This window comes from Malaya genurostris, chromosome 2 (assembly GCF_030247185.1).
Source record: "Malaya genurostris strain Urasoe2022 chromosome 2, Malgen_1.1, whole genome shotgun sequence".
Taxonomy (NCBI): Eukaryota; Metazoa; Arthropoda; class Insecta; order Diptera; family Culicidae; genus Malaya; species Malaya genurostris.
Genome location: NC_080571.1, coordinates 152,693,489 through 152,719,442, shown reverse-complemented (window position 1 = coordinate 152,719,442; position 25,954 = coordinate 152,693,489). Strand labels below are relative to the sequence as shown.

Here is a 25,954-nt window from a genome sequence, read left to right as displayed (position 1 = left end):
CGACGCTTTCAACATTCCATGTTGGCATTACGACCTTGCTCGATGGTTATAGTGTGAACTTACTTCGCCAATCGAATCCTGTTGCCAACGAAAACGACCGAATGCTGGATCTATGCTTCTCGAGCAGAGCAGATGTTGCACCTATAATTAGTGCCTCACCGTTTCCTTTGGTCAAATCTGTTCGACATCACTTGCCACTTCATATTGTGCTCAACTCTAATCTCCCACCAGATGGCTACAACACGACCGACATCATCAGCTATAATTTTAATAAAGCTGACTACACTAAAATGACCGACTTTCTAATACATATTGACTGGGAGGAAATTCTCGACAATGATGATGTCAACGCTGCTGTACAAACGTTCTCTAACGTCATGAGCTACGCGATTGACTTTTTTGTACCAAAACGATCCAAGCGGCTGTCCCTGCATCAACCATGGCAGACCACCGTAGTGAGACAACTGAAACGACTAAAAGAGCCGCCCTAAAACGGTATTCAAAACATGGAGGATACACACTGCGTACTGTCAAGCATTGTCATGTCAACTACTTGAAAAATGTACAACGGAAATTGAAATCCAATCCGAAGTCTTTTTGGAAACACGTGAACGAGCAAAGGAAAGAGTCTGAGTTACCTTCAATAATGAAGTTTGGAGAGTTTACTGGTTCGTGTAAGCGGGAAATCTGCCAGCTTTTTTCGGAAAAAATTTTTCGTGCCTTTACAAACGAAACCTTAAGCCCGCAACAAATTACACTCGCCGCGCTCAACGTTCCAGAATCCAATAATTCTTTAAAGCTCATTCATATTGACGAGGATTCGATTCGGACGGCAATCGCTTGCATGAAGTCGTCTACCTCCTCTGGCTCTGACGGCTTACCGGCAGTTATATTGAAAAATTGCTCGACTGGTGTAATTGCTCCCCTTTGTCGACTATTTCGGATGTCACTCTCCAAAGAAGTGGAACTATGGAAATGGAAATCTTCTTCTATGTTCCCAGTGTATAAGAGAGGTGACAAAAAAGACGTGAACAATTACCGTGGCATCACATCGATTAGTGCAGTTCCTAAACTGTTTGAAAAGGTTATTCTGGCACCGATTTTCAACCACTGCAAGCAATATATTGTTGACACTCAACATGGTTTTATGCCCAAGCGCTCCATAACCACCAACCTATTGTCATTCATGTGCTACGTGACTGATGGTATGTCAAAAGGTTTACAAACAGACGCTATTTACACCGATCTCTCTGCTGCCTTCGATATAATAAATCACAATATAACAATTGCTAAATTGGAAAGACTTGGATTCGGCTCTAACATCCTTCGGTGGCTGCAGTCATATCTTGTAGATCGTCGTTTAGCAGTGAAAATCGGCGATCACGTTTCCAATGAGTTTATCGCTTCGTCCGGAATTCCGCAGGGTAGTCATCTCGGGCCTTTAATATTTTTCCTGTATTTCAACGATGTCAACTTTACTCTAGAGGGCCCTCGTCTATCGTTTGCCGATGACGTTAAGATCTACTATTACATTCGTAGCCCAGAAGATGCAGGTTTTCTTCAACGACAGTTGTTGAGCTTCGCCGAGTGGTGTAAAGTATGCCGTATGAAATTGAATACTGACAAATGCTCGACCATCACGTTCTCGAAGAAGAAAGAGCCATTTCATTTTGATTACTTTCTAGAAGGATCCCCGATAGTCAGAACGACGTGTGTTAAAGACCTTGGTGTCTTTCTCGATGAGCAACTGACATTCAAGCAACACATCAGCTATATCGTTTCTAAAGCTTCTCGCAACCTAGGATTTGTAATGAGGATGGCTAAACATTTTACAGACGTGCACTGTTTAAAATCCCTGTTTTGCTCGCTTGTTCGTTCATCCCTGGAGTACTGTTCTGTCGTTTGGAACCCTCACTACATAAACGGAGCTCATAGAATCGAATCGATACAACGCAGATTCATTCGCTTCGCCCTACGGCGCTTACCGTGGAACAATCCTAACCAACTACCAAGCTACGAAAGTCGCGGGTTATTAATCGGTCTCGATACACTACAAGTTCGTCGAGATATTGCACGTGCTTTATTGATAGCAGATGTTCTGACCGATAGGATTGACTGCCCTGCTTTGCTTCGCGAAATTAATATCAACGTCCGACCCCGGGCCCTTCGCAACAGTGCATTTCTTCGACTTCTTTCACGACGAACTAACTACGGTGCTAACAATACTTTTTTTTTATTATTTTTTTTTTTATTTTTTTTTTAAATAACTATTTATTGGAATGGAATTTATGGAATATTGGAATAGAAATTATTAAGATTTAAATTGGGTGTTCAGCCACAAGTGGTGACTTTTCAGTCCTGTTATATACAAGGTGAGATGAAAAAACTGCAACCAACTTCAGACTGCTGTCATTTCTAAACCGCTCGTCCCACAGCTGTCAGATTTATTCTAGTGACAGCTCATTATATTATTTACAAGCGCACAAAAGCATTTTGGTGGGAATTTTTCAGAAAAAAAGTTATTTGTGATGGAATTCAAGTGTGATAGTGTGATTGCTTTGCATTTGGCTGGAAAACCACAAGTGGCTATCGTTAGAGCCCTCCAGCATTTAAAAGTGAATAAATCTTTTGTGTCTCGTACCATCGCTCGTTACCGTGATACTGGTAGCGTAGCCCGACGTCAAGGAAGTGGACGAAAAAAAACAGCAACATCGGCAGAAATGGTTCGAAAAGTGAAGAAGCGAATTGAACGAAATCTGCGTCGCAGTGGCCGAAAAATGGCTCGTGAGCTGAACATATCGCAATATGCCATTCGGCAAATATTGAAAAATGAGCTTGGACTAAAGCCATTGAAGTTCCAAAAAGTGCAAGATCTTACTGATGCGCAAAAAAAAGTTAGACTCGAAAAAGCTAAAGAGTTGCTTCGCTTGGCCGAAAGTGGTGAACTGCCGAATTTGGTTTTCTCCGATGAGAAACCATTCGTTATCCAGCAGTTTGTAAACAAACAAAATGATCGTGTTTACTTGCCAGAGAGGTCAGCTGAAAATTTGCAACTTCGGTTGGCCACCAGAACTCAAAAGCCGGCCATGGTGATGGTGTGGGCCGCCATAACAGCCGATGGTCGCTCGCCGCTCGTATTCATCGACCGTGGGGTCAAAATAAATGCGCAAATCTATCGCGAAAATATTTTGGAGGGAGTTCTGAAGCCCTGGGCACGCAAACATTTCGGCCGCAGACCTTGGACATTCCAACAGGACTCAGCACCATCGCACTCAGCACGCGCCACCCAAGAATGGTTAAGAAATGAGGTTCCTCGCTTCATTTCCACCGCACAATGGCCACCAAAATCTCCGGATGCCAATCCGTTGGACTATTGTGCCTGGGGTATTTTGGAAAGCAAGGTTGGCACTAAAAAATACCAAAGTGTCGATCATCTCAAGCAAGCGCTTCGCCGAGAATGGGACAAAATACCGCAGAGCCACTTTCGGGCAGCGTGTGATGGTTTCATTGGCCGTTTGAAGGCCATAGTTCGTGCCAAAGGTGGCCAATTCGAACAAATCTAAACCGATTCTCAAATTTGATGTTATTTCCGACATTTTTTGCTTTCATTCAATAAAATTTAAAAAAAAAATGAAAAAATTATGGCGTTTTACTTTGTTGCAGTTTTTTCATCTCACCTTGTATATATGATTTGGTTATTACCATGAAGACATCATTTGCTTCCGCAATTCTGAGATTTTTGTGTAGGGAAAATTCTAAACCTACTTGTATTGTGTAATGGGGAAAAGGAACTTATATACTAACTTACTAACTAATACAGAGAGCGAATCGATTCAATTGAAGATTGCATCGATTTTTGTCGGAATTTGCTTATAATATTATGTGACATTACATCTAATGGTTCTATATTTGTGAGTCTGTGTAACTCATTTGTACTAAACCAGGGAGGACGCTTCAGAATCATTTTCAGAATTTTATTCTGAATCCTTTGAAGCGTTTTCTTCCTGGTGGAACAACAGCTTGACCAAATTGGTACCGCATAAAGCATGGCTGGTCTGAAAATTTGTTTATAAATTAACAATTTGTTTTTTAGACAGAGCTTAGAATTTCTCTATTTTTCACCTGGAGCTGTTAGCGGAATATATTCAAACAGCTGCACTATTTTTGTACCATTTAATTCCACTATTTCACTGTCACGTTATTACACTTACAGAATATATCATCAACGTATCTCCACCAGCGATTAGGTAATAATCCCTGGTTTTTCAAAAGTTCTTCAAGATTTGCCATAAATAATTCGCATAAAAACGGGGAGAGCGGATTACCCATTGGTGCCCCTTGTAACTGTTTATAAAATCCGCCTCTGAATTTGAAGTAATTTACATCCATACAAAGCCGAGTTAGGTTCAGATATGACCTTACTTTGCTTTTCCATAAATTGTTACTACGTTGTTGAAGTAACCAATCTTCTAATAAATTAATTGAATCTTTCACCGGGACACTTGGGAATAAGGCGGTTACATCGAATGACACCATTATTTCGTTTTCTTCGATTTCACCAGAGTTTTGAAGTTGAGTCGTAAATTCATGTGTGTTGGGGACTGATCTACTGAAAAATTTTTTTGGCATAGAATGGAATTCTTTTACTAGCCACTTGGCGATTTTTTGGGTAGGGGCTCCCACTGAAGAAATAATTTACCAGGCTTGTGAACCTTTGGTAGTCCTTTGATTTTGGGTAAAGAAGGGTTAGAAACTTTGAGGTGGTTGAGGTTGATATCGAAGTTTGGATTACATTCAAGAGGAGTTTTATCCACTTTTTTGATAATTTCAGGAAGGGGATCGGTTCTTTGTTTCCTATAAGGACCGTCATTAATTTTTTGGGTTATCAAGTCGTCATAATCTTGTTTGTCCATAATAACTACTTTATTCCCCTTGTCAGCCTTTACATAAAAAACAGGCTTTTCTCGCAATTGTTTCACTAGTTCTTTTTCATCAATGGTTTGCTGATTATTCAAAGAAGTACTTCTAATGACGTCAGCTACAATAGTTCTGGCGTCATTAATTTGAGGAAACGAAAGATCACAGTTATTTAAACCTGTTTCTATGTCTATAATAACTTGTTCGAGATTTACTTTTGAAGAAATTGCATAATTTAAACCATGATTTAGAAGATTAGTTTGTTCATTGGTAAAATTTTGAGATGAACGATTCACAAGAAAATCCTCCAAAAATTGTACTGGAGGTTTTGGGGGATGGTCTGAAAGATTTTTGGAACGCAAATTTTCGAATTTCTTATGAAGGAGAATTCGTTTTCGTTCGGATTCACAATGTTCTGCAATTCCCCTTGTCAGCCTTTACATAAAAAACAGGCTTTTCTCGCAATTGTTTCACTAGTTCTTTTTCATCAATGGTTTGCTGATTATTCAAAGAAGTACTTCTAATGACGTCAGCTACAATAGTTCTGGCGTCATTAATTTGAGGAAACGAAAGATCACAGTTATTTAAACCTGTTTCTATGTCTATAATAACTTGTTCGAGATTTACTTTTGAAGAAATTGCATAATTTAAACCATGATTTAGAAGATTAGTTTGTTCATTGGTAAAATTTTGAGATGAACGATTCACAAGAAAATCCTCCAAAAATTGTACTGGAGGTTTTGGGGGATGGTCTGAAAGATTTTTGGAACGCAAATTTTCGAATTTCTTATGAAGGAGAATTCGTTTTCGTTCGGATTCACAATGTTCTGCAATTTTTACTTTGTTTAGAAAAGTTTCGAAGCCTTGGGGATATTGTTTCGCTAGTTTCAAGTGAAGGTTATAGCATTCTAAAGTTTTAACGCTCTGAATGCTATACAATTTTTTAACCTTCTCTTTCAAAATTTCGTGTTGAATTTTAATTAGAATTTTTCTAGAAAAAGATCTCCCGCCCTTTACCTTACAGCATGAGGGAATTAATCCAAATCTGCTGCATTTTTTCAAAAACGCAATATCTTTGGATATTCCCACAATTTTCTTTCTTAACTTAATAAACCTGTTTGGCTCACTTGGCTTGGTAACCATTGTCACTATTTTTCACCTGGAGCTGTTAGCGGAATATATTCAAACAGCTGCACTATTTTTGTACCATTTAATTCCACTATTTCACTGTCACGTTATTACACTTTCACAAAGTCACTATACTTTAATGAAGCATAACAAACGTTACAATACAGATACGCGTATTTCGGAATGTTACTTACATCCTTCTTCAGTGTTTCGGTTTTATAAGTTTGTTTGAAAGAATGCTGTAATGCTGCTCCATTTATACGAAATGTCTTATTGTCAACGGGTAAAAACGGGAAGAAACAGGTAGTAACAGACGGGTAGAACGGTAGTTTGATTGTCAGCGGAGGGCAACAAACTGAAGAAGTGGGATAATAAGAGATTAAGTATTACCTAAATCTATTTGTATCTTATGTGTTGGTAATAGCTTGAATAGCCAGGAGGGCTTATTTCCTTGGTCACGATTCAATAAAGAAATGGAGTTATTTTTGAAGATTTCTAAACTTTCAGCTGTGTCTAATTTCCATGGGTTGGAAATTTGTCTTATGATTTTTATGTCGTTGGTAGTGAGTTCATGATCTTCAGAAAAGGCATGTTCAGCTACTTTTGACTTGAAATGATGTGGTAGTCCTTTCTCTAATTCTTTAGATGCTTTCGCTATTTCAGCGACATGCTCTTTGAAACGGATGTCTAGAGTTCTCTTTGTTTGTCCAATATATATTTTATCACAATGAGAACACGAGATTTTGTATACCCCCGATTTTTTCAAATTATCAGTAGGATCTTTTGTAGAACCTAGTAAATTTTTCAATTGACAGTTCATGCTGCTGAAAACTAAATCCAAACCAAATTTATTTAGTTTTGATTTCAAAGGATGTGCAATGTTTGGATTGAAGTCTACCGATATTCTTTTTAAATTTACGGATGGGGGAGACAGAGTTGTAAGTGATTGTTTTTTCAACAATCTTAATTTTTTGTCGAGGATTGTTTGAATTGAACGCTTCGGATATCCATTGAGCTTTCCAATTTCGAAAATAAAGTTTTTCTCTTTCATTGCAGCATCTCTCTTAAGGGGTAAGGTCAGCATTCTGTGAATCATATGGTGGAAAGCTGCCATTTTGTGTTGGTGGGAATGATTAGAAGTATTTGGTATGACCCGATCTGTGTTGGTTGGCTTTCTGTATATCTCAAAATTTAAGGTTTTTGCCTCTCTGACAATGAGGATATCTGAAAATTGAAACAATTGCGAGAAAAGCCTGTTTTTTTATGTAAAGGCTGACAAGGGGAATAAAGTAGTTATTATGGACAAACAAGATTATGACGACTTGATAACCCAAAAAATTAATGACGGTCCTTATAGGAAACAAAGAACCGATCCCCTTCCTGAAATTATCAAAAAAGTGGATAAAACTCTTCTTGAATGTAATCCAAACTTCGATATCAACCTCAACCACCTCACAGTTTCTAACCCTTCTTTACCGCAATGATTTATCAACTTTCTTACAAATGATTAATAACTTACATAAAAACATTAAATTCACCTATGAGGAGGAGAAAGACAACAGTTTACCTTTCTTAGATATCCTAATTGTCAGAGAGGCAAAAACCTTAAATTTTGAGATATACAGAAAGCCAACCAACACAGATCGGGTCATACCAAATACTTCTAATCATTCCCACCAACACAAAATGGCAGCTTTCCACCATATGATTCACAGAATGCTGACCTTACCCCTTAAGAGAGATGCTGCAATGAAAGAGAAAAACTTTATTTTCGAAATTGGAAAGCTCAATGGATATCCGAAGCGTTCAATTCAAACAATCCTCGACAAAAAATTAAGATTGTTGAAAAAACAATCACTTACAACTCTGTCTCCCCCATCCGTAAATTTAAAAAGAATATCGGTAGACTTCAATCCAAACATTGCACATCCTTTGAAATCAAAACTAAATAAATTTGGTTTGGATTTAGTTTTCAGCAGCATGAACTGTCAATTGAAAAATTTACTAGGTTCTACAAAAGATCCTACTGATAATTTGAAAAAATCGGGGGTATACAAAATCTCGTGTTCTCATTGTGATAAAATATATATTGGACAAACAAAGAGAACTCTAGACATCCGTTTCAAAGAGCATGTCGCTGAAATAGCGAAAGCATCTAAAGAATTAGAGAAAGGACTACCACATCATTTCAAGTCAAAAGTAGCTGAACATGCCTTTTCTGAAGATCATGAACTCACTACCAACGACATAAAAATCATAAGACAAATTTCCAACCCATGGAAATTAGACACAGCTGAAAGTTTAGAAATCTTCAAAAATAACTCCATTTCTTTATTGAATCGTGACCAAGGAAATAAGCCCTCCTGGCTATTCAAGCTATTACCAACACATAAGATACAAATAGATTTAGGTAATACTTAATCTCTTATTATCCCACTTCTTCAGTTTGTTGCCCTCCGCTGACAATCAAACTACCGTTCTACCCGTCTGTTACTACCTGTTTCTTCCCGTTTTTACCCGTTGACAATAAGACATTTCGTATAAATGGAGCAGCATTACAGCATTCTTTCAAACAAACTTATAAAACCGATACACTGAAGAAGGATGTAAGTAACATTCCGAAATACGCGTATCTGTATTGTAACGTTTGTTATGCTTCATTAAAGTATAGTGACTTTGTGAAAGTGTAATAACATGACAGTGAAATAGTGGAATTAAATGGTACAAAAATAGTGCAGCTGTTTGAATATATTCCGCTAACAGCTCCAGGTGAAAAATAGTGACAATGGTTACCAAGCCAAGTGAGCCAAACAGGTTTATTAAGTTAAGAAAGAAAATTGTGGGAATATCCAAAGATATTGCGTTTTTGAAAAAATGCAGCAGATTTGGATTAATTCCCTCATGCTGTAAGGTAAAGGGCGGGAGATCTTTTTCTAGAAAAATTCTAATTAAAATTCAACACGAAATTTTGAAAGAGAAGGTTAAAAAATTGTATAGCATTAAAACTTTAGAATGCTATAACCTTCACTTGAAACTAGCGAAACAATATCCCCAAGGCTTCGAAACTTTTCTAAACAAAGTAAAAATTGCAGAACATTGTGAATCCGAACGAAAACGAATTCTCCTTCATAAGAAATTCGAAAATTTGCGTTCCAAAAATCTTTCAGACCATCCCCCAAAACCTCCAGTACAATTTTTGGAGGATTTTCTTGTGAATCGTTCATCTCAAAATTTAACCAATGAACAAACTAATCTTCTAAATCATGGTTTAAATTATGCAATTTCTTCAAAAGTAAATCTCGAACAAGTTATTATAGACATAGAAACAGGTTTAAATAACTGTGATCTTTCGTTTCCTCAAATTAATGACGCCAGAACTATTGTAGCTGACGTCATTAGAAGTACTTCTTTGAATAATCAGCAAACCATTGATGAAAAAGAACTAGTGAAACAATTGCGAGAAAAGCCTGTTTTTTATGTAAAGGCTGACAAGGGGAATAAAGTAGTTATTATGGACAAACAAGATTATGACGACTTGATAACCCAAAAAATTAATGACGGTCCTTATAGGAAACAAAGAACCGATCCCCTTCCTGAAATTATCAAAAAAGTGGATAAAACTCTTCTTGAATGTAATCCAAACTTCGATATCAACCTCAACCACCTCAAAGTTTCTAACCCTTCTTTACCCAAAATCAAAGGACTACCAAAGGTTCACAAACCTGGTAACGAAATAAGGGAAATTATTTCTTCAGTGGGAGCCCCTACCCAAAAAATCGCCAAGTGGCTAGTAAAAGAATTCCATTCTATGCCAAAAAAATTTTTCAGTAGATCAGTCCCCAACACACAAGAATTTACGACTCAACTTCAAAACTCTGGTGAAATCGAAGAAAACGAAATAATGGTGTCATTCGATGTAACCGCCTTATTCCCAAGTGTCCCGGTGAAAGATTCAATTAATTTATTAGAAGATTGGTTACTTCAACAACGTAGTAACAATTTATGGAAAAGCAAAGTAAGGTCATATCTGAACCTAACTCGGCTTTGTATGGATGTAAATTACTTCAAATTCAGAGGCGGATTTTATAAACAGTTACAAGGGGCACCAATGGGTAATCCGCTCTCCCCGTTTTTATGCGAATTATTTATGGCAAATCTTGAAGAACTTTTGAAAAACCAGGGATTATTACCTAATCGCTGGTGGAGATACGTTGATGATATATTCTGTATCATCAAACGCAATGATTTATCAACTTTCTTACAAATGATTAATAACTTACATAAAAACATTAAATTCACCTATGAGGAGGAGAAAGACAACAGTTTACCTTTCTTAGATATCCTCATTGTCAGAGAGGCAAAAACCTTAAATTTTGAGATATACAGAAAGCCAACCAACACAGATCGGGTCATACCAAATACTTCTAATCATTCCCACCAACACAAAATGGCAGCTTTCCACCATATGATTCACAGAATGCTGACCTTACCCCTTAAGAGAGATGCTGCAATGAAAGAGAAAAACTTTATTTTCGAAATTGGAAAGCTCAATGGATATCCGAAGCGTTCAATTCAAACAATCCTCGACAAAAAATTAAGATTGTTGAAAAAACAATCACTTACAACTCTGTCTCCCCCATCCGTAAATTTAAAAAGAATATCGGTAGACTTCAATCCAAACATTGCACATCCTTTGAAATCAAAACTAAATAAATTTGGTTTGGATTTAGTTTTCAGCAGCATGAACTGTCAATTGAAAAATTTACTAGGTTCTACAAAAGATCCTACTGATAATTTGAAAAAATCGGGGGTATACAAAATCTCGTGTTCTCATTGTGATAAAATATATATTGGACAAACAAAGAGAACTCTAGACATCCGTTTCAAAGAGCACGTCGCTGAAATAGCGAAAGCATCTAAAGAATTACAGAAAGGACTACCACATCATTTCAAGTCAAAAGTAGCTGAACATGCCTTTTCTGAAGATCATGAACTCACTACCAACGACATAAAAATCATAAGACAAATTTCCAACCCATGGAAATTAGACACAGCTGAAAGTTTAGAAATCTTCAAAAATAACTCCATTTCTTTATTGAATCGTGACCAAGGAAATAAGCCCTCCTGGCTATTCAAGCTATTACCAACACATAAGATACAAATAGATTTAGGTAATACTTAATCTCTTATTATCCCACTTCTTCAGTTTGTTGCCCTCCGCTGACAATCAAACTACCGTTCTACCCGTCTGTTACTACCTGTTTCTTCCCGTTTTTACCCGTTGACAATAAGACATTTCGTATAAATGGAGCAGCATTACAGCATTCTTTCAAACAAACTTATAAAACCGATACACTGAAGAAGGATGTAAGTAACATTCCGAAATACGCGTATCTGTATTGTAACGTTTGTTATGCTTCATTAAAGTATAGTGACTTTGTGAAAGTGTAATAACGTGACAGTGAAATAGTGGAATTAAATGGTACAAAAATAGTGCAGCTGTTTTAGAATTTCTGTTTATAAGAGGATATAAACATTTAATATATTTATTACACTTTGCCTGGATTCCTTCAATGTGATCCTTGAAAGTGAGTTTTTTGTCATACGTTAAACCTAAGTATTTAGCTTGATCAGACCATGTCAATTCCAAGCCATTCAATTTGAGAATGTGATTATTGTTTGGTTTAAGAGAAGAAGCTCTTGGCTTGTGAGGAAAGATAATTAATTGCGTTTTTGCTGCATTTGGTTTAATTTTCCATTTTGACAGATAATCACTGAAAATATTTAAACTTCTTTGTAGGCGACTGCAGATCACTCTTAGATTTCTACCTGTGGCTAACAGACTTGTGTCGTCACAGAATAGCGATTTCTGACAACCAACGGGTAGATTTGGAAGATCAGAAGTGAAAATATTATACAAGATTGGAGCTACACTCGAACCCTGCGGAACACTTGCTCGTACGGGTAGCAATTCAGATTTACAATTCTGATAGCTAACCTGAAGAGTACGATCAGTTAAATAATTTTGAATCATTTTGATCAAATAAATAGAAAACTGGAAATCAGACATTTTTGCTATTAAACCTTTGTGCCAAACACTGTCGAATGCTTTTTCTATGTCTAGAAGAGCAACTCCAGTGGATAACCCAGAAGATTTATTTGATTTTATCATGTTCGTTACTCTGACAAGTTGATGAGTAGTTGAACGTTCATGACGAAATCCAAACTGCTCTGGTAAAAAAATTGAATTCTCATTTATATGAGTCATCATTCTTAATAAGATAATTTTTTCAAAAAGTTTACTGATAGAAGAAAGTAAGCTAATTGGGCGATAACTTGATGTTTCTGCTGGGTTTTTATCAGGTTTTAGGATAGGAATTACTTTAGCGTTTTTCCATCTTTTTGGGAAGTAAGCTAATGAAAAACACTTGTTGAAAATTTTAACCAGGAGTCTCAAGGCAACATCGGGAAGATTTTTAATAAAAATATAAAAAATTCCATCATTAACAGGAGCCTTCATGTTTTTAAGATTCCTAATAATTGATTTAATTTCATCAAAATTCGTCTCAATAATGTCATCTTGTGATAACACATGAGTTGAAATATGATCATATTTCAGTTAGACTTCATTTTCAGTAGGACTCACAACGTTCAAATTAAAATTGTGTACACTCTCGAACTGCTGAGCAAGTTTTTGAGCTTTTTCGTCATTTGTGAGAAGTATTTGATTTCCTTCCTTGAGAGCAGGAATTGGTTTCTGAGGTTTCTTAAGAACCTTAGAAAGTTTCCAGAAAGGTTTAGAATATGGTTTAATTTGTTCAACTTCTTTAGCGAAATTTTCATTTCGCAAAAGTGTAAATCTATGTTTAATTTCTTTTTGTAAATCCTTAACTATGTTTTTCATAGCAGGATCACGAGAACGTTGATATTGTCGTCGACGAACATTCTTCAACCGAATGAGCAGTTGAAGATTGTCATCGATGATAGGAGAATTTAATTTAGTTTGAGCTTTGGGAACTGAAAGATTTCTAGCTTCGATAACATAATGATTCAAATTATCAATTGCTGTGTCGATGTCCGCAGAATTTTCTAAAATAGTTTCATGATCCACATGATTTTCAATGTGAGATCTGTAATCCAACCAATTAGCTCTATGATAGTTGAAAATAGAACTAATTGGATTAATTATAGCTTCGTTGGAAGGTCTGAATGTTACAGGAAGATGATCTGAGTCAAAATCAGCATGAGTAATCGGTTCACTACAAATGTGACTTTGATCTGTTAGAACCAGATTAATTGTAGACGGGTTTTTCACGGAAGAGAAACAAGTAGGATTACTGGGATGAAGAACTGTAAAGTAACCAGCTGAGAGTTGAAGTATTTTACCATTACTGTATTTTTACCATTACCATTACTGTATTTTACCATTACTGTTATTTTGCCTACAATTCCACTGGACATGCTTAGCATTTAAGTCCCCTATTACGAAAAATTTCGGTCGATATCTTGTAAGTTTTTGCAAATCGCCTTTAAAGAAATTTAATTGTTCGCCGGTGCATTGGAATGGCAAATATGCTCCAGCGATGAAATAAATTCCATGAATGGTTTTAACTTCGATTCCCAAGCTTTCAATAACTTTAGTATTAAAAAAAGTAAAATTCGATGTTTAATTTGCCGTTGGACAAAAATGGCAACTCCACCACCAATTCCAGTAAACCTGTCAAATCGATGAACCACATAATGTGGATTACTTTTCAATTTTACATTTGGTTTAAGAAAAGTTTCTGTCACAATGGCAATATGAATTTTGTGAACTTTGAGAAAATTATAAAATTCATCTTCACTCGATTTCAAAGATCGAGCATTCCAATTTAAAATATTCAAATAATTATTTAACATCACTGTTAAATTTTAAATTCATTATAATATTATTTGCAAATTTCCATCCGATTTGAAATGCTTCAAAAAGTGATGAAGTCGAATTCATTTGGATGATCATTTGAAAAAGTTGATCTTGTAGGTAGATCATTTTATATTCAGTTATATCGCCTAAATCGACTTCATTTAAAGAAGCGAATGGCATTGAAGGAATATTTGTAGGTAGACTGCCATTAGAAGAAGATGATTTGGCCGGTCTACCTATTAATAAATTGTTTTCGTTAGAAGAAGAACTGCAAGGCGGTCCTGTGTTTTGATTATTTACATTAGAAGAAATAGGTGATAGATTTCTACCTAATATACCAGCATAACTGACATTAGAAGAAGATGATGACGAGGTCGATCTACCTGTCAATAAATTGTTTTCGTTAGAAGACGAATTGGCAGGTGCCTTAGAAGAATTTTCAGGTATGTTCTGTAAATTTAAGGTCGTTGATTTGACTTGTTGTCTAAGCGAACGAGCGTTTAAAATTTTTTCCCTGACAGGACATTTCAAATAATTGGATTTATGATTTCCATTGCAATTTGAACATGAAAATTTATCAGTGGTTTCATTCATTGGACAAACGTCTTTCGAATGCGATTTACCACAATTCAAACACCGTATATCCATATGACAATTTTTGGTTCCATGACCGAAGCCTTGGCAACGACGACATTGCGTTAAGTTTGCAATACGATTATGCCGTTTATAATGTTCCCAATGAATTTTAATGTGGGAAATGAAACGTACTTTTTCTAAAGTTTTCAAATTGTTTACATCACTTCGATTGAAGTGTATTAGGTAAAGTTCATGGGAAATTCCAGAGCGTGGTTTAGAAGTACCATTCGCTCTTTTTTTCATAAGTATTACTTGGGAAGGGGCAAAACCAAGCAATTCTTTTAGTTCATTTTTAATTTCATCAATACTTTGATCATTTGATAATCCTTTCAAGACAGCCTTGAAGGGTCTGTCTGATTTTATATCATATGAATAAAATTTATGAAGTTTTTCGGACAAATATCGAATAAGACGTTCGTAATCTTCCAATCCATCCACCAAGACTCGACATTCTCCTCTTCGTCCGATTTGAAATGAGACTTTTACTTCCGGGAGAAAAGTAGAAAGCTCAGTACGGAATGCTTTGAAGTCGGAAATCATCACCGTCACTGGTGGCATAGATTGATGTTTCTTCCCAGAACGACAAGCGTCCATTTTGGGAATTTTTGAAGAATTTTCTTCTATGTCGCTACAATCGGATTCAGGAAGAATCTCGTAAATATTGTTAGACGGCATAGGATCAACGGAAGGGAAATCCGTCCGTTGTCTTTTATTTTTACATTCAGATTCTATAAGATCGTGAATGTTATTAGAAAAATGTTGAATAACGGATTGTGATTTATTCCGTATTGAATTATTTTTAGCCTTAGGCTTGTTACCTTTCCGGTTGGACGCAGGCATTTTTGAAATTAATGAAATTTTAAATTAAATTAACTAGGCTAAATTAGTCTTCGATTAGACTCCTAGCTAGCCTTAAAAAAGGCTGATTAATTTCTTAGTCACTCTAATATCACTCTTTGTATCACTTAGTCACTCTAATATCACTCTTTGTATCACTTAGTTAGTGATTCAGGTAGCCTTGAAAAAGACTGAAGCCTTGAATCAATGAAACTCTAGGTAGCCAGAAAAAAATTCCAGGAGCCAAGAGCTATACGCGTGCGGTGCGAACGACTGTTCAACACCGACTGAGCTAACAATGCTATTATTGGCTTGCAGAGATCATTCAACCGCGTTTCATCAGGATTTGACTTCAATTTATCACGCAGTAGGATACTTGGAAATTTTTTATATATTACTAGAAATTATCATTAGGACCATATTGTGTCTGTTGATTATACCTAAATAAATATTTAAATACCTAATTTATCTATATGAGAAATTTTTCTACAATTGATCTGATTCTAGCAGATCAATCAATAACATTCAGGGTCTCAAATTAAGCAATGATTAGCTCAATTACCAATTACATTCTACCAGCTTAGAACTAATCGACTAGAATACTATCGAATGTAAACCCTGAAATTGTTTTGGAAAAAATAGATATGGCCGTATATAATTTAAATCATTACCTTATTGAAGTTCCAAAAACTCAAACTAAATTCAATTCAACTTTATCTACATCAATATCAACGTTCTTGTGAAACTACTATGGAATAGTTGAGGACCTTTGAAAGAAAATTAAATATAGATTCACTGAACAAATCAATCCATTTTCTAAATCTTTCTAAGATTCTAGTCCTCAGAAACCAGTTTCAACTCTCAAAAAGAAACTCAAATACTTCCTGTAAACGGTGAATAAGATCAAAGTCGACAACTCTTCCAATCTTGCGAGTCCTTTTGACATCTCACAGAAAAATATGAGCATAACACAAGTATTGCCTAAAGATGACATTACTGAGACAAATTATGATGAAACTTAAAAACATGAAGGCTCCTAAAAATGTTCAATAATTTTATTGAAAATTTTCCCTGTGTTACCCTGAGATTTAGCCATAAATTTTGCAAGTTTGTTGAATACTTATTCAAAAATTTAATAAAAATCCAACAGAAGCATCCAAATTATCCTTATTTTTCAAAATGAGCTTTCATTATGCTGTTATTGATAACAACTAAAAAAAATCTGATGCTTCCTGTTTGATTTAAAACTGCCTGCAAGCCTCTAAAAATCGTTGAACGAGACATGGGGTGTTGGCCCAATTTCCAATGGACAATAAGTTATTTCAACACTTGTACTGAACATTTCGCTCAAACGCAAACTTGGGTATTGTCTCCTACTTTTGAATTGTTGAAAACAATCATTATGCTAACAACTGTTACTCATAGGTGAGCTAGTAATATTTTTCCCGGTTTTTCACTAAAATTCCTGACTTTTTCCCGGTGAAATCAAATTCCCAACTTCTTCCTGGTTTTCCCGATTTTCCCGGTCACTGAAGGTAATCAGTTCTATTTTCGAATATTTTCTCAGAGCGGATCTTTTTGCAGTTTTCAATTGTTTGAGTCTCTCGCATGACCATTTAAGCTGAAGGGTGTGAGATTTTATAACTTTCGGCACAAATTGATCGATGGCATAGAGAAAGACGTGGCTGATTTTTTCAACAGCTTGATTGGCATCGCAATTAAAGAGTACATCATTCCAATTTACGCTATCAAAAAATTTATTCATAGATACGGAACCAGATTTTCGATAGTTGTATGACACTGCTTCAGTTATTTCACGAAATGCGATAGGTTGGCTAGAGTGAAGACTGATGAGAAGCGGTGGATGATGAACACATTCTTTAACCCCTTCACGCTCAAGGGAAATATGTTTCCCTTCTATAAAAATCGTTATAGATTCTTCAATTATTATTAAATTGATGTTTTTTTACTGAATGTTAAAGAAAACTTATTTCCAAGGCGACAAATGTGTTTCTGAACGAACAAGTAAAAAGAACTATCAATCTTCAGTGCACTAAAAAAGTTTGTGCAAAATGACGTATAGAAAATAGAGCACATAATAAATGTGTTATGTGCAACGTGTTACTATTCTGATAATCAAAGCAATTGAATAAATAAATTAAATTACGATATAATAAACCCAACTCTTCTTTTATTTATTTCTAAGAATCACAGGAAAAAATATTTTATAGGAAACTTATGCACCCTTCTATGATTTTCTGGTGATATTCTCTTAATTTGCACCGCCAATAGCGAAAATATTGTCTGTACTAACATATTTCGTCCTGCACATCTTATGGTCGTGAAGGGGTTAACTAGAGGAACAGGAGCTTTCAGAACTGAAATACCATTTATGATCTCATAGCATAAGAAACTCCGTTCAATTGTACTAATCCGGCGGTGCTGTAATCGTCGATAATCGATGTTCCGCGGATGCGGATAGCCTGTTAAGCCCGTATCCAAGCGAATTGCGCTGATTTTGAAAAATTCACTGCTCCGAAAGTATTGATCGTAATACTCTGAAATTTTGCCAAGATTGAATTAAACCATCAAAGAAAAAAAATTAGGCCAAGGTTAGAAAGTTAGTTGTTTAGTAATTTTTAACTTTTTTCATTGTATTAACTTTAAAGGCTATATATATATGCATGTATATATCTATATATATACCGCTGGGGAAACTGAAACAAAATTTTAACGTTTAGGTTAATTAAATGTGTAAATATAAATGATGTGCAAAATTGTTACAGAGTCCGGCACTCGAAGTGTAACCAACTTCAGACCGCTCGCGCAGCTGACGCACGGGCATCAGCTCTCTAGAAATTTGCTAAATGACAGTTCGGAGTTGTATTGTTTACAAGCGCAAGAAAGCATTTTGCCAAAAGTGAACGCGAAAAAAAAATCTTGACTTGAGAGAGCGAAGGAGTTGCTTCGTTTGGCCGAAAGCGGTCAATTTCCGAACATTGTATTTTCTGACGAGAAAATTTTTCCAATTGAGCAATTCGTAAACTCTCAAAACGATAGGGTTTACTTGACCGACCGTTCATACGAGAATTTGAGTCATCGATTGGCCACCAGGAGGCAGCACCCGCAACAGATAATGGTTTGGGCCGCTGTAACCGCAGATGGGCGCTCTCAAATCGTTTTCATCGAGCCTGGCGTCAAGGTAAATGCGACATATTATCGGGAAAGTATTCTGGAGGTTTCTTTGAAGCCGTGGGCAGACAAACATTTCGGTGGCAGACCATAGACGTTTCAGCAGGACTCAGCACCGTCTCACAAAGCTCGAGTGAATCAAAAATGGCTGAAAAACAACGTTCCGAACTTCATCACGTCCACACAATGGCTCTCGAATTCACCAGATGCGAATCCAATGGATTATTCTCTTTGGGCCATTTTGGAGAGCAAAGTCCGAACTAAAAAATACACCAGTCTCGAGGCGCTGAAAAAAGTTATTGTCCGCGAGTGGGCCTAAATACCTGCAAGTCACATTCGGCAGCTTGCGATTCGTTTTTTGACCGTCTCAAGGCCATAGTCAAGGCAAAAGGTGGTCATATCGAGCAAAAGTGAATTGATTCTGAATTTTGTATTATTTTTACACATTTTGTACTTTGAATTAAGTAAAATTAATTTTCCAAACTGAATTTATGGCCTTTTTAATTGGTTACACTTCGAGTGCCGGACCCTGTATATACCATTCCCCAGAAAACTATTTCCTAGAATTCTTTTCCCATAATAACGTTTACCGTCCTAAGACATTTTCGATCAGATGGGAATAACAGAATTATAACAAATGGAGTAATTTACTTCAGAAATATTTTGTAACAAATTTTGAAATATTTCTGATTGGTAAGCTGTTAAAATAACAAAAATCATAACAAAAAAGACTCTAGCGGTAACAAAATCGTAACAGATTTTGAAACGTTTGTATCACAACTACTATTGAATTTGATATAACTACAGAAGTCCGAAAGAAGGAATTTATAACAATAGTTGTAATAAATTAGATAGCAAATTTAACACAGAAAAACTATATCACAGCCAACTTTTCATCGTTTCAAGTCAAAATTGTTGAATGAATGTTTTATTATATGAATAATTTCTTTAGTGGTCTGGTTTCTTCCTTTAGTTTTTTGAAATTCGGATCATTATTGTTCGATATAAAGCAACGGAAGAACTCATTTTTTCTAATAATGGACGTTGTCATGAGTCTTGCAAATGAAAATAAAACATCATATATATATATATATATATATATATATATATATATATATATATATATATATATATATATATATATATATATATATATATATATATATATATATATATATATATATATGTATATATATATATATATATATATATATATATATATATATATATATATATATATATATATATATATATATATATATATATATATATATATATATATATATATATATATATATATATATTAAACTTTTCTTAAATGTTTGGTATAAACGAGTATCAAAGAGGATAATTCATAAGGCGCGTTTGCCTTTCTCGTATTTTGAAAGCTCATAGCTCAGTGATCTGTGGAAGGATTTATATAATCTAACTACCAGTAGGATCGAAATTTTAAAACTTAAACGTGTATAGCAAAAGCATTGAAGTATTTCAATAGTACACTATTGAAAAACCTATCTCATTTGACCCATGTCAACACCAGCCAATCAGAACGCGTTCTGAGGAAGAGAAGAAAATAGCTGCTGCTGTACAACAAATCGTTCAAGAAAAATGTTCCGAAAAGTGGTGAATATCGCAGTGAGTTCCTCAATTTGGTCCTTCTGAATGCTAGAAACGAATCCCTACAGCATATTGATAGTTTCTTTCAATAAATTATGCAAAACCGAAATGAAATAATCGACATTAAAATTCTATATGCGGCTATTTTTATAGCCGTTAGGACCGCCCATTAGTGAAAAAGCTACAAACGAAATCACATAAAAGGAAATCTCTTAACAAAAATTGAATCAGTTTGGATTCTATCGCCACTGCGAGCAGATGTGTTTTGTGTCGTTTGCAAAGCTAGTTTCGCTTTCGGCAAGAGCGATTACGTCACAGCTGCCAGTCATTAGCATTGGGGAAAAAACGGTGGAGAGCATTACACAATATCAGCCGTTCTAATGGCTCTAAAATTTTTTTAAAGAACTATTAGGATTTGTTTTTCACAAATCTCAGGTAATTATCCTCAGTTAAGTGCAAATCAAGAACAATTTGGTTAGATTTGTGCACTGTTCGCTGTGTGAAATTCACAGTAATCGAGATCAAGTAAAGCCTTTTTTTGCGAAAAATGTTCCGAGTTGAATATCGTAGAGAATTACGCAATTTGACCCTTCTGAATGCTGGAAATGAATCCCTACAGCATATTGATAGTTTTTTTCAATAAATTATGCAAAACCGAAATGAAATAATCGACATAAAAATTCTGTATGCGGCTATTTTTATAGCCGTTAGGACCGCCCATTAGTGAAAAAGCTACAAACGAAATCACATAAAAGGAAATCTCTTAACAAAAATTGAATCAGTTTGGATTCTATCGCCACTGCGAGCAGATGTGTTTTGTGTCGCCTGCACAGCTAATTTCGCTTCCGAAAAGAGCGATTACGTCACAGCTGCCAGTCATTTCGATGGATGAAAAAGCAACGTTGGAGAGCATTATAAAAAATCAGCCGTTCTAATGGCTCTAAAAGTTTTCTGAAGAACTATAAGGATGTGTTGTTCGCAAATCGAAAGAAAATATCCTCAGTTTAGTGCAAATGTAGAACAGTTTGGTTAGATTTTTGCACTTTTCGCTGTGTGAAATTCACAGTAATCGAGATCAAGAGAAGCCTTCTTTGTTTTTGCGAAAAATGTGGAAAAGGGGAATGCTTGCATAATTCATACAATTGATCAACTAATTGATATTCGGAAGTGTTAAGGAACATGTCATTTGTTTTCGTATTCACGACATCCAGTTATGTCTCTGACATTACCCACCCGCCTTTTTAACTCTCAAACAAACCAAAAATCCATTATCATCATACCGAACATAGTAACTTGATACGTCTCACAATAATATATATAAACAAAAAAAAACAATCTTTGTAATACGTAAAAAAATAAAAAATCTAAAAAATTTGAACTAACTAAATATTTGCTTACAAAGCGGACTTTATGTGTGACATACATAACTTTTTGAACTCCACCAATGTCGTCGCGCGTTTGATTTCTCTTGGCATCGAATTGAAAAAACTTATTCCCTTGTACAATAATGAGTTTAGCGATCTGGCTAACAGAAAACTTGGTGTTCTAGCATCAGATGCGTTTCTAGTATTGTACCTATGCAAATCAGTTCCTCTTTCAATTCGATCACACAAATATCGAGCAGCATGCCACTCAATATCTTGAAAATAAATACCATGGTTAATGTAATGTAACGCGTTCAGTAGAAAATCTGAGGAGGTATATATACTACATTTTAGAATTAATCGCATGATTTTATTTTGCAGTCGCTGTAATCTCAAGATTTGTGTGTTATTAGCAAGAAACAGAATGGATGGACAAAAGTCAATGTGTGGTGAAATGACTGTTTTATACAAAAGAATCTTACTATGGGTCGTTAAGTCATTTTTCAAACGACATAATACACCATACTTTTTGGCAATCTTCTTGATGACGTTATTGATATGAGATTTGAATTTTAACTTTTCATCAATTATGACTCCAAGACAGTGTTGCATCCAGTATCCGTAAACAGAGAATATTCACTGACGGACACAAGTGTTCCAACAGGCATCGTTTCTCTTGCAAGCTCTCTCACTAAGAAGCTGCATGTACTGTCATTAATAATGTATGAGTTTCACCGAGAGAGATATTCCGTCAGTTCAGTTTGATGCTCACTTGGAGACGAATCAACATGACTGAAATCTTAGAATGACGATCAATTTTTAAAATTTCCGTTGTGATCATCAATTGCAAGGACAACGTTTTCTCGGCTTGACTTAGTTCTTAGAAAGAAAATAAAAGTGCATTCGCAATGATGTGATGTCAGAAAATGATAATGAAAATCAAAGTATTATCATTTTCAATTCACTATAAAACTATAAACAGACCGTTTTAAAAACAAACAGAGAATGACCGATCTGTTCTCTCATTCGAAATATTTTACTCTCTGCGTGTTGCCACTCTCGCGTCACTGTTGTTCGTGTTCGCCGTACGCTACCCATGGCATGAATTCGATCAACGTTGAATGACGATCATTTTGGTTCGTGACGGAACTACTTCGTATGATTTGACGTGTGGATGATGATCACGACTCAGTGCAACTCTGCTCCAAGATACTTCATTTCTCTAACACGATCAATAGTTTCACCATCAATTTCCACATTGGCGTCATGACCGGTGCTAACAGAAGAAATAACCATATATATAGTTTTTGCGACGTTTAGTTTCAGTTTGCTTAAATTTTAACCATCGAAACAGGGAACTTAGATCCTCGTTTAAATGTGCAACAGCTTCATTGACATCTTTAGCCGTAATGAACAGAACAGTATCATCAGCAAACAAATTTATATCACAGAAACGTAAGACTCGCTTCATATCATTAATATACATAATAAATAGAATAGGACCTAACACACTTCTCTGAGGCACACCAAGTGAATTGCCGAGGGAACTAGACACTACATCGTTAAAAACAGTCTTTTGAGATCTACCACATAAATAGTTTTCAAACCATTCATGTGCCATTCCTCCGATGCTAAAACGCCGTAATGTCTGCGACAATAAAGGTCTTGAAATTGTTTCAAAGGCTCTCTTCAGATCTAAGAACACAGCAAAAATACTCTCTTTGGCTTCGATTTTCTCCTTCCATTTTGCCAATACTAGGTTCAAAGCGGTTTCACAAGAGTGACCCTTACGATATCCCGATTGTTCCGGTATTAGCAAACTGTTAGAGTTCAAATAGTTAATCAGCTGACCTTTAACAACAAGTTCCAGATTTTTTTCCAGCATGTGCAACATGTGCAATGGGACGGTACTCCTCGGCTTTATCCGTTCCAGTAACCTTGGGGATAGGAACCACCAGAGATTCTTTCCACACTTTTGACACGTGCCCCGTGTACAACGATTCATTTACCAAATCCAGTAGATCGTGTCCGATAACATGAAAGCAATCCTGTATCACTTTTGAGTTTACATTGTCAATACCAGTCGATTTTTCCAAATTAAAACAAATATTTTTCAATTGTTCAAAAGTGATTGGTTGAAATTCATCAAGTTTACAATAGTTATTCATCGGTTGTGTTATTTCAAAGGTTCACCTACCAATTCAATACTTTGATTGATCTTCTGAACACTATTTATGAAATAACTGTAACTAACTGTAATAACTGTAATAACTTTTCAGATATAATTTGTTCTGTGTGTTCTTCTATACCGTCAAAAGTTAAGCTTTTCGATTCACTATGTGTAGGCTTGATAAGCTGTTTGAGAATTTTCCATGACTCTCTGCTGTTTTGTTGATTTTGATCGAATCTCCTTTGTATGTATTCATATCTAGTCTTCTTCAGGGCCCGTGAATAAATATTTCGTGCTTGTGTATATCTACTCCAGTGACTATCATTGTTAGTTCTACAGAATCTCTTGTACTGTTTATCCCTCTCCCGTTTTAACCGTAAGAGGTCTATTGAGTACCAATTTTTTTTTGTTTCAATATATATATATATATATATATATATATATATATATATATATATATATATATATATATATATATATATATATATATATATATATATATATATATATATATATATATATATATATATATATATATATTGACGACGTTATTGATATGAGATTTGAATTTTAACTTTTCGACTCCAAGACAGTGTTGCATCCAGTATCCGTAAACAGAGAATATTCACTGACGGACACAAGTGTTCCAACAGGCATCGTTTCTCTTGCAAGCTCTCTCACTAAGAAGCTGCATGTACTGTCATTAATAATGTATGAGTTTCACTGAGAGAGATATTCCGTCAGTTCAGTCTGATGCTCACTTGGAGACGAATCAACATGACTGAAATCTTAGAATGACGATCAATTTTTAAAATTTCCGTCGTGATCATCAATTGCAAGGACAACGTTTTCTCGGCTTGACTTAGTTCTTAGAAAGGAAATAAAAGTGCATTCGCAAAGGTGTGATGTCAGAAAATGATAATGAAAATCAAAGTATTATCATTTTCAATTCACTATAAAACTATAAACAGACCGTTTTAAAAACAAACAGAGAATGACCGATCTGTTCTCTCATTCGAAATATTTTACTCTCTGCGTGTTGCCACTCTCGCGTCACTGTTGTTCGTGTTCGCCGTACGCTACCCATGGCATGAATTCGATCAACGTTGAATGACGATCATTTTGGTTCGTGACGGAACTACTTCGTATGATTTGACGTGTGGGTGATGATCACGACTCAGTGCAACTCTGCTCCAAGATACTTCATTTCTCTAACACGATCAATAGTTTCACCATAAATTTCCACATTGGCGTCATGCCCGGTGCTAACAGAAGAAATAACCATATATATAGTTTTTGCGACGTTTAGTTCCAGTTTGCTTAAATTTTAACAGTTGGCTTAAATATATATATATATATATATATATATATATATATATATATATATATATATATATATATATATATATATATATATATATATATATATAGATATATATATATATATATATATATATATATATATATATATATATATATATATATATATATATATATATATATATATATATATATATATATATATATATATATATATATATATATATATATATATATATATATATATATATATATATATATATATATATGGAATATCAGAAATCGAAAATTTATTTGTGATATCGAATATCTTACAACTACCTGAAACATCACGCCAGACCTTGACGTTGTTGCAATGTAATATGAAGGCTTTGAATTTTTGATTGTTTCTACATACCTGGCTATCAGTATCCATGAGGCATCATCCAAGTTTTCTTTAAAAATAATTATGCAATAATGTCTGTCCATAATACACCAATAACTGTTTCCAAACTTATCTTTACCAAGTGGTTCAGAACGTAGCTCTTTTGCATCCAATTTATTGATATGATTTTTAAGTTTTGCATTACTGTCGAATTGCGTTTCCAGCAAAACCTTAAATCATAGAGGATCAGTACAAAAATACTGGTTTACATTATATTAGATCGAATAGAAAATTCACCTACCTTCAAAATTCTAAGCTTAACTGTTAAATTGGCGTTTTTATACCCGAAACGCTCTAATTCAAAAGCGTCTTGATTTGAATATGTGTGCGCAAATTTGGCCAGAGCATTCTCCCATTTACCAACCGGAACTGATTTTCTGATTTTGCGGAGAAGTTTTATATGTATTTCTTCCAACGCTGGGGCAACTGAAACAAAGTTTTAACGT

The 25,954-nt window shown here is 35.1% G+C and overlaps 1 protein-coding gene across 1 annotated transcript in view; it reads right to left on the bottom strand.

Annotated features, from left to right (window-relative positions):
• The window catches only part of LOC131427863 (uncharacterized), an 88,286-nt gene extending 62,673 nt beyond the window's left edge, over window positions 1-25,613 (bottom strand). The window contains exon 1 of the mRNA XM_058591416.1: window positions 25,482-25,613. The gene's annotated coding sequence lies outside the window, so the exon portion shown is untranslated. The remainder of the gene's footprint in view (window positions 1-25,481) is intronic.
• Window positions 25,614-25,954: the final 341 nt, after the last annotated feature.